Here is a 9,846-nt window from a genome sequence, read left to right on the forward strand (position 1 = left end):
ATATATATCTTACTGACCACAAACTCTTGAACAGTAGTTTAGCTTAGATCTGTGTGGATTTACAATAAACCTCTTTCACTGTCTTAGAAAAGGATGCCGAAGGTAAATATAAAAGTCTTGTTAAAATCCCACAAAGTCCTGGGATTTGTAAGTCAGAGGTCACCAATTATTGGAGCGTAGTTCCGGTGTCACAGAATCTCCGTTCCACTTCACTATCGCTCATCCACTGCCTGCTCTCTGTTCCAATCAAATCACAAAATAAAATACAAACAAATGTCTCCTGATAGTGATATACATACCCTGATAGACAGTTGCAATTTTCTTATGGCTATAAAGAAAAGTCAGCCAAAAAACTTTTCAACCCACAACCTCTCACAGTCCATAAAATAAAAATCCTTGAGTCCACAGCAAAATGGACTGACCTCCCAAAAACTGAAATCACCCCTGCAATGTCACCCTATAATTAATGAATACTCTTGTCACACCCCATTGGACTTTTGTTGTGTTTTCATTCCTCGTGTGTTCTGTGTGACCTAGTTTTCCCTCATGTCTGATTATTGTCATTTGGTTCAGGTGTGTGTCATTCATTACCCTCATCAGCCCTCCTATTTAAGTTGTGTTCAGTTCACAGTTTGTCGTCCAGTCTACTACGTCCCTACGTGTGTCTCCTGTCTATTCTGTCCTGGATTTACCCTTGTGTGGATTTATTAAAGACTATTTGCATTCATCTTCTTCGTGCATTTATCTCACCATAGCATGACAGAAGACCGGACCCAAAATTGATAATAAGTACGCGGCGCCTTTCCTCGCGTTTTCTTTTTGTTTTTTGAAAGTTTTTCTTTTTGTTTTTGTTCTGATAGAGCATGCCGCAAGATTCACTGCTCTGGCTCGGAGGAGCCAGAATATCAAGGATTTTGCAAGGGATGCTACTGCACTACCACTTTTGACGACGAGACGCTGAAGTCCCTGTTCACGATCGAGGCGATCGTCTGGTGTCTGGAGAGTGTCCGGCCCCGATCGCAAATGCCGCTCGACCCAGAGCCCAGCCCACCATCACCCCGCTGCGTGGAGCAAGAGCCTGAGCCCACCGCGACCGACGAGCCTGAGCCAAAGAGAGCGACAGTGCTGAGGATCGCCCTGGAGCTAGAACCCGTGACGTCAGACCAGGTGCGAGAGCCAGCTACAGAGCTTGCCTGCACCATGGCTGAGGGTGAGCCGAGCTCAGTGGACTGTAATTCGGATATATATGCAGACATGCCAGCTCTTCTCCCATCTTCGTCTGAAATCTCTGTCTGCCCTGAACTGTCTGCCCATCCCAAACTGTCTATCTGTCCTGTTCCCCTGTCACTGACGCTCCCGGTATGGGAGTCGCGATGTGGTGTGTGTGGGCGGCACACACCGTCCCTGAATCTTCTACCTGTCTGGATTTCCCTCCCACCCTCCCTCTCCTGCCTCCTCCTGTCATCCCGGTTTCTTCAGCTCCCCCACCGCTGTCTCCTGGCAGCTCGTCTGCTTGCCCTCAGCTCACCATCTGTGCGGTGGGATCGCCGCGGGTCTGCCAGTCTACATTGGCGTCATGGCTGGAGGATCCCTTATCTCCACCTCCAGCCTCTGAGTCCTGGACTCCGCCTCAGCCCTTCGACCCAACGGCTCCACAATGGCTTCTAGCTCCCTCCTCTCCACCGTGGCCCGTCAGTCCACCAGCTCCGCGGGGCTCCATCGTCCCTCCGGCTCCGCCTGGGTCTGTCGTCGACAATCTGCCACCTCGGGACTCCACTCCTCCGGCTACACCTCGTCCCTCCGGCTCTGTCAGGCTCCTCCTTCCCTCCGGCTCCACCTTGGTCCTCTGTCGCTCCGGCTCCACCGCGGCCTTCCGGATCCCCGCCTCCGCCTCGGTTGCCGGAGCCATCTGCTCCGCCTTGGCCCTCTGGATCCTCCCCGTCGCCCTGGCTCATCGACTCTCCATCTCCGCCTCGGGCTCCTGGGAGTCCCTGGAGTCATCAGCCCTTCCTCCACCATGGCTCCTCCCTCTATCGGCTCCACCGTGGGCCGCCATCAGGGCTGTGGCCAGGGTCCCGCCTGGCTTCTGCTGCTCCCTCCTGGCTCCTCCCTCCGTCTGATCCACCCTGGACTTTGGTTGTCATCGTCCTCCTCCCGGGTGTCCATCCTCCGCCGGAGCCTCCACCTGTCTTGTCTGCTTGCCTTCCTGCTAGCCCTTTGCCGTCCCCTGTCACCATCCCTTCTCCACTCCTTGTGTCCTCCTCCTCCTAAGTCCCCCTCCGTCCCTCCCTTTGTTCCTGTGGTGCGAGGTCGCGCCTTCCGGGAGGGGGGCGAACTGTCTCACCCCATTGGACTTTTGTTGTGTTTTCATTCCTCATGTGTTCTGTGTGACCTAGTTTTCCCTCATGTCTGATTATTGGAATTTGGTTCAGGTGTGTGTCGTTAATTACCCTCCTCAACCCTCCTATTTAAGTTGTGTTCAGTTCACTGTTTGTCGTCCAGTCCAGTACGTCCCTACGTGTGTCTCCTGCCTATTCTGTCCTGGATTTACCCTTGTGTGGATTTATTAAAGACTATTTGCATTCATCTTCATCTTCATGCATTTATCTCACCGTAGCTGTGACAAACCTATAATTGCTCCTGCAATTACTGCTCTGAAATTCTTATTTTATTTCATAGCCATCTTTGTTCCTAAAACGCAGTATGTTATGTTCTCACATTTGCTGGAAAGAAGTTGAAATTTTAAAGGAATATATGACTATAATTCAAGTCTTCTGAAGCTATGACAATTTTTTTTTGTGTGCAAAACAGACCAAAATAAAACCGTCTGAAGCTATAACACAACCAAAATTTAAGTTGTTATTCACAGAACCATTCTTTCAAGTGTAATCTCTTCACTGAATCTCTTGATCTTGTTCACCAAATCAGCATGAATAAATTATAAATCAATTTTCACCAGTTCTCAAGTTCAAGGGTTAGTTCACCCAAAAATGAAAATTCTGTCATTAATTACTCACCCTCATGTCGTTTCAAACCTGTAAGACCTTCGTTCATATTCGGAACACAAATTAAGATATTTTTGATGGAATCTGAGAGCTGCCGCTACAGGGTGACGTGGAGAAGACGAATTGTTGAATAAAGTCGTTGTTTTTTTTTCTTTTGCGCACAAAATTTATTCTCGTAGCTTCGTAAAATTACGGTTGAACCCCTGATGTCACATGGATTATTTTACAGATCTCCTTGCTACGTTTCTGGACTTGGGAACATTTCAGTTGTATTGCTGTCTATGCAGGGTCAGACAGCTCTCAGATTCCATAAAAAATATCTTAATTTGTGTTTCGAAGATGAAGGCTTTATGGGTTTGGAACAACATGAGGGTGAGTAATTAATGACAGAATTTTCATTTTTGGGTGAAGTAACCCTTTCAGCTCATAAAATACATTTACATGAGCAGCATTTCATAGTCAAGCTGAAGTCTCCATTGGTCTGTCCAGGTATGCAAAACATAACAGAATATTTCAAATTTCAAATAATGAAATATATATCAGATCATGTGCTCAATGCTGAGCCCAACTGTAGTGTGATTAATGTGTATAAACATGAACAAAGTCAAACTACGATCACATTATCTATATCTGTAAATGTAATTTCACAAAAAAAAGCACTAGTACATTTTCAGTTAAAGGAGTTTACACAACTTTTTAAAACATACAATTTAAGGAGAAGTGCTCCTACTGGCTCAATAATTTGGTCGCAGTAGTTAACAGCCTACTAAATGGGATGGTTTTTATATTTCAATTGGATAATACTTTAATTAAATAACCCGGCATAAATGTATTCACATTGCCAGAATTATTTATTTTTGTATGTGTGTGTGCAGTGCTTAATTTGTAAATGAAACATTGCCGGATCCAAATCAGCAGTTAAAAGGCGCCGTGACCGACACTGACAATACAACTTCAGTTTTCCCGGAACATTCAATGATGTCACTAAACGGTGATGACACAACTATAAGTGCATCGTTCACAAGTTTCTGCATGGACCTAACTATACAGCCTAGGTTTTCAAACCATGGGTCAAAAATAGGTCGCCAGGATGATTTAAGGCAAATATATGTAAGTTACATTAAAAATAATAAAATGTGTTTCCATAAAAATAAAATACAATCATAATATATATATAAAAAAGGTATAAATATGCGAAATATATCTGACATAAATAATTAACAGATATAAAACAGATGTGAGGCGCGGCGATCCGCAAACAAGTTCACGGAAATGAAAACCGAGAACTGAGTTGACAGAACGCGCATCCTGTTTGTTTGCTTAATTACAAAAACACAAATGTTCTTTTTATTGCGAGTGTGCAAAAATAAAAGTAAACATTTACATTTAGTCATTTAGCTGACGCTTTTATCCAAAGTGACTTACAAATGAGGACAATGGAAGCAATCAAAATCAACAAAAGAGCAATGATACGCAAGTGCTATGACAAGTCTCAGCTTAACGTAGTACACGTAGTACTCAGATTCTTAAGCTGAGCAGCATGTACAGCATTACAAAAGTTTATTCACGGCCGGGAGCAAACTGGTCACAACAACCAAGAGAGACTCCTGAGCAGAAAGATACATGTACATTTAACCTTTACAGCTGAGGAAAAAAATCTAAATCACTCAAATAAGACAGATAGACAGATCTAATGTTTTAGAGATTTTATGCATAACAAGATATTGATACAGCATCTAAGCACAGCAATTATAAGTTAGTGTAAATAAGTAATGCCATGAATGCATTCATATGCTGAAAAGCTACTTTCCCAGCAACATTTAGTTCATGGATACAATATAAAGACTAACACGTGCACTTACAATACATTTCATGAAATTGAAACGAGTTCTTATATGCAATACACAAAAACAGCTCTAAGCATGTTGAGGTTTTATGCATAACAAGAATAAGTTAGAGCTTCAATGCACAGCAAGTGTAAGTTAGGTGTATCAAAGCAAAACCATGCATGCATATAATGTAAAGCTTTTTTTACCAGTGAGAGATAGTTCATATATGCAGTAGAACAACTAATGCTTGCACTTATTGAAAATGTTTCATGCATTTGAAAGCAGTTGTATGCAATGCAAAAAGACAGTTCTAAAGAGTTAGAGGTTTTATGCATAACAAGAATATGTTAAAGCTTCTATGCACAGTAAGTGTTTATTAGTGTTCCTAAGCAATACCATCCATGCATGCATATGCTGTAAAGCTTCTTTCCCAGCGAGATATTTGATGTTTAGGCATGCATACACTATAACGACTTTTACTTGCACTTACTGAAAATGTTTCATGCACTTGAAAGAAGTTCTTGTATGCAATACAAAAAGAGAGTTCTAAACAGTTAGAGGTTTTATGCATAACAATAATATGTTAGCGATTCTATGCACAGTAAGTGTTTATTAGTGTTCCTAAGCAATACCATGCATGCATGTAATGTAAAGTTTCTTTCGCAGCGACAGCTAGTTCATGTATGCAGTATAACGACTAATGATTGTACTTACTGAAAATGTTTCATGCATTTGAAAGCAGTTCTTGTCTGCAATGCAAAAAGACAGTTCTAAAGAGTTAGAGGTTTTATGCATAACAAGAATATGTTAGAGCTTCTATGCACAGCAAGTGTAAGTTAGTGTATCTAAGCCATACCGTGCATGCATATAATGTAAAGCTTCTTTCGCAGCGACCGCTAGTTCATGCATGCAGTTAAGAAAGTAAAGCTTGCACTAACTGAAAATATTTCATGCATTCGAAACGACTTCTTATTTGCAATGCATAGAGCAGCAAGAGTTAGACCATGCATGCAGGATATTGACTAATACTTGCAATTACTGAAAGTGTTTAATGCTTTTGAAACTAGTTCTCATATGCAATGAAACGAGTTATCATATGCAATGAAAATAGACAGTTCTAAAGTGTTAAAGATTTTAAGCATCACAACAGTTTTAGTTAGTTTTAAGCATCACAACAACAGTTAGTTGATGCATGCAGTATAGAAAATGCTTTCACTAACTGAAAATGTTTCATGCATTTCAAACGAGCTCTTACACGCAATGCACAAAGACAGTTCTTAACAATTAGAGGTTCTATGCATAACAAGAATGTGTTAGAGCTTCTATGCACTGTAAGTGTAAGTTAGTGCAGCTATCTAGACAATACCATGCATGCATGGCAAAGCTTATTTCCCAGCAACAGAAAAGCTTGCACTAGCTGAAATTGTTTCATGCATTTGAAACGACTTCTTATTTGCAATGCATATAGACACTTTTCGAGCAAAACCATGCATGCATATGCTGTAAAGCTTCTTTCCCACGAGAGTTAGTTCATGCATGCAGTATAACAACTAATACTTGCATTTACTGAACCTGTTTTATGCATTTGAAACGAGTTCTTATATGCAATGCAGACAGACAGTTCTAATGGTTTAGAGATCAAAAGCTCAAAAAGCTTTCAAACGCATTAAACACTTTCAGTCATTTACATTTACATTTAGTCATTTAGCAGACGCTTATATCCAAATCGACTTACAAATGAGGACAATGGAAGCAATCAAAATCAACAAAAGAGCAATGATACGCAAGTGCTATGACAAGTCTCAGCTTAACGTAGTACACGTAGCAAGGTTTTTTGTAATTATATAGGCCTAATCAATAAAAAGAAAACAGATAGAATAGAAAAAGAATAGAGCAAGCTAGTGTTAGAGGCCTTTTTTTGCTTTTGTTAATTGTAAAATACATAAAAAGAAAAGAAATAGAATACAAAAAGAATAGATAATCTAGTGTTTGTTTTTTTATTATTATTATTAATTCTTTTTAACACTTTGCGGGTTGTCTTTTACTCTTATCTGTATGACCAAAAATTGTCTGTATGACAATTTACTGTGTCAGCTGTTTGATCGCGCTGGCGCCTCGCGCGCATGCGCGCACACACACACACACACACACACACACACACACATCACATATTCTATCCATTCAAACTTGCCATCGCAGTCTGTTCATGCCAAAGAGGATGATTTTTTTCGTCGATATGCGAACGTGCATGAAGCCTAGTCTACATTATAAATAATAGTTTAACATTGAAATACATTTCGGATATGGAAACATTGGATTTGTGCTGAATGAGAGAGGTACGTGAGACCAACGGTACTTTCAGTTTCACTTTGTTTTGACTTCTTTAGTTTTATATATTTTTTTCATTCTTGATCTGTTCTGCATACCGTTACATTTAAATGATTTGTTTTGGAGTGAGGGGAACTAGGCTATGATTATAGTGTTTATAATGTTTATACATTATAATATTTAACTTTATTTGGTATTATTTCTGGTATTTCTGGTATTACACTCTCGCCAAACGTTCCGCTGCTCACAAAAGAGTGGAGAGAGTGGGTTAAGCAGTAGCACCAATCAAGCAGAGCGATTTTGAATTTAAGAAAGCTGATTGGTCAATAATATGTTGAGGACCAATACATAATCTACAAATCATGCTCCAAATACATAAACCCGCAATCGCTCTGTCTCGTATGCACGCAAGCACTGCCACGATATGCACTTGTTAATGCTGGATCTTTAAAAACAAATACCGGAAAGCAATAATCCAAAAAATGACATTTTCCGGAACAGGAATCCGGCAGGATCCGGCTCAAATTAAGCACTTTGTGTGTGTTAAGATGAATCAGTAAGATTCAATCAGTCTTCACACTGATGCTCTTAGCAGACAGATAAGAAGGACTCTCTTCAACTCAAAACCATGCTAATGCTTTTGAAGGCAGTCTCTTTGTGTCTTTTCTCTTCCACCTGACACTTTAGATATTACAGATGAAAGACACGTCATTATGAGGGGATGATGGGAAATGAGGTATAGAGAGAGAGAGAGAGTGTGTGTGAAGGAAAGTCAACAGCACCTATTCGGAGAGTCTCTTTTCATCCTCTCTTGAGCGATCTATGACACAACGGGCTTCTATTTTTTCATTTGTATAGACTCTAATGATTTTTCCTTTGCCTCTTCTAACAAGACACATAAAGTGTTATCATTTTGCTGATAATCATCATGCTGATATTTTGCTGTGATTAATATATTTGCACACAACTAAACAATTGTTGGTTAAAAATGACTATTGACTTCAATTTGGGGTCCTCAGCTCAATAATTAAGCGAGTTTGTTTAATTAAAGTTTAGAAACGGAAAGAAATCAATCAAATATTTGCCATGTGAAATGTAATATCTTTACAGATTGAGGCTGTTGATTCCAGACTTAGTGATCACCAGCCAAAACCTGCCGGCATTTCCAGAGCTACAAAGTGGAAAAACAACACATGCTGCTGAACAGAATGCATAAGTATCTGGCTTTGATCAGGAAGAGAGACGAGAGAGCAGGCATGAAGGACAGAAAGAGAGTGAAGAGAGGTTTAGTGGTCTCCTCCCTAAACTAGACCAACTATATATTACATATTGTAGCACAGAGGCATTCACCTTTCAAAACACACACACACACGCACGCACGCATCAGGGTTGAGCAAAGTTTGGAATTCCGAATGGGTTCCTTTTCAGTTCACGAGTTTGAATTTGAATTGATTTGAGCCTCACAGGGTGTTGAATTTGGAGTTTGAAGAGGAATGTTCTGAATTTAAAGTTACAGCAACAGAGGAATTTCATTAACCCAACACATTTACATCAAAACATAACTGGATCATTAATTACTAATTATGCATATGTTTTCTCAACATGCTTTCTCAAATTTCTCTGAACTAAGCCCAATAGTGTAAAATTAACATAGCCATCAAAGCATTTTTTCCCACAAATGTTTCTATGCAGCACCACAAAATGTTTACCACATTGTTTCCAGATGACTTTATATTACATTTACAATATGTACAAATTTTGTCAGCAGGGGCACCGCTAAGGGGGGTTAAATTTAGGACGACTCTAAGGGCCCACGCACTTTTGGGGCCCCCAGAGATCTGTTTTATTAGTAGTAACAGTAGTAGTAGTAATGTAATATAAATTATAAATGTATCTACCAAAGAGTTACAAATAAAACAAAATTACGGCTTATTTCTGCATTTCCGGCAAAATTATCTCCCCCCATTTACTGCATGGTTTCGTCGCGTCCTACGTAGCCTAGAGTCACGAGTGAGATCAGATGGTTAACTGTCAAATTAGAGATGTCTTCGAGTTCGAGGGGGTGCAAACCGAGCCGGACGATTTGGTCAGTCGCACTTCTAAACACATTTTAGTTTTGCTATAGAAAATATACAAATTCACACTCTGATTAGAGCAGCAGCAGAAAGCGCGTGAGGTTGTCATGGCAACCAGATACTGCACGCGAATTACAGCTGGACTTCTATTTTGCCACACTAAACTTAGCAATAAACACGTTGAAAATAATACACAATAAACATGTCTGTCAAAACGATCTCAAAAGAGGCTTTTATTAAGCAAATCAAAGAGTGAAATACTCATTCACTGTTTAAAAAGAAATACTTTAGCTGGGTTTCCACAGGCAGGGTCACAATTATCTACAGTGTATGAAGCTAAAGGTTTTTGGGCAAAAAGTATTGGAACACCCCATTCTAATGAACAGGTTTGTTTACTTTAGTAAATTCCATGAGTACAAATCTTAAAGTCCCCATGAAATCAAAATTAAAGTTTTTTGGGTGTTAGTATCAATATGTTAGTCTTAAGGTTATCTATAAGGCAGTGTGCTCCAAAACAGTGACAAAATTCGCATTTAGAAGATTTAAGCATTCAAAGCTTGCAGTTCGTCACTTCCTCCAAAACGGCTCAATGATTTTTTTTGACGTCAC

General features: G+C 40.2%; 1 protein-coding gene and 1 long non-coding RNA gene across 2 annotated transcripts in view; one reads left to right on the forward strand and one right to left on the reverse strand.

Annotated features, from left to right (window-relative positions):
- The window catches only part of LOC107737947 (uncharacterized), a 5,915-nt gene extending 2,054 nt beyond the window's left edge, over positions 1 to 3,861 (forward strand). The window contains exon 3 of the long non-coding RNA XR_001639846.1: positions 3,851 to 3,861. This is a non-coding gene — a long non-coding RNA (uncharacterized LOC107737947). The remainder of the gene's footprint in view (positions 1 to 3,850) is intronic.
- Positions 1 to 9,846, reverse strand: part of asic2 (acid-sensing (proton-gated) ion channel 2) — a 146,299-nt gene that overhangs the window by 55,751 nt on the left and 80,702 nt on the right. The gene's annotated exons all lie outside the window — the stretch shown is intronic.

Source organism: Sinocyclocheilus rhinocerous, unplaced genomic scaffold (assembly GCF_001515625.1).
Source record: "Sinocyclocheilus rhinocerous isolate Xijiao unplaced genomic scaffold, SAMN03320098_v1.1 scaffold461, whole genome shotgun sequence".
Lineage (NCBI taxonomy): Eukaryota > Metazoa > Chordata > Actinopteri > Cypriniformes > Cyprinidae > Sinocyclocheilus > Sinocyclocheilus rhinocerous.